This window comes from Microtus ochrogaster, unplaced genomic scaffold (assembly GCF_000317375.1).
Source record: "Microtus ochrogaster isolate Prairie Vole_2 unplaced genomic scaffold, MicOch1.0 UNK14, whole genome shotgun sequence".
NCBI classification, from domain to species: Eukaryota; Metazoa; Chordata; class Mammalia; order Rodentia; family Cricetidae; genus Microtus; species Microtus ochrogaster.
This window is the reverse complement of record NW_004949112.1, coordinates 1435671-1436303: the sequence shown is the minus strand read 5'-3', so window position 1 is coordinate 1436303 and position 633 is coordinate 1435671.

The following is a 633-nucleotide window of genomic DNA, read 5'->3' as shown; positions in this document are numbered from 1 at the left end:
TTTTTTTTTTTTTTTTTTTTTTTTGGTATGTTGGTTGTTGTTTTTTTTTTAAACAAAACCAAACAGGACCTTGTGTGGTGCACTTGATCCCAGGCTCAGGAGGTAAAAGCAGGCAGATCTCTGTGAATCATTTTGAGGATTTGAATATGCATAAGGTTTTGAACATGCATAAGTCCTGGATCAATTAAGTTAGTGGAGTCAGTGGATCCCCACCTCATCTGAGGCCAGCCACAGCCACATAGTGCCACTTGTCTCAAAAAAGAAAGAAAGCAAAAAGGGAAACAAACAGAAACCAAGGCCTCCAGTAGTACAGGCTCGCCTTGCGCTCCTGATTCTCCTAGGTCTACCTCCTGAGTGTGTGCTGCCATGACTCACAAGAATAAATTTTTATGTGGACTGGCTGGACCACTAAACTACCCTGTGTTTAGTCTTTAGTCCTCTTAGTAACCGCCTTGCTGCTTCCTGAGGCAACTCCACGTACCCCAGTATCAGATGTAGGGGTGCAGTGCTATGCCATGGGGAGGGGTGCAGTGCTATGCCATGGGAAGGGGGAACGGAGTGCTATGCCATGGGGGGATGCAGTGCTATGCCACGGGGGGACTTGTCACCTTCCTGCTCATCCGCTCTGACAGC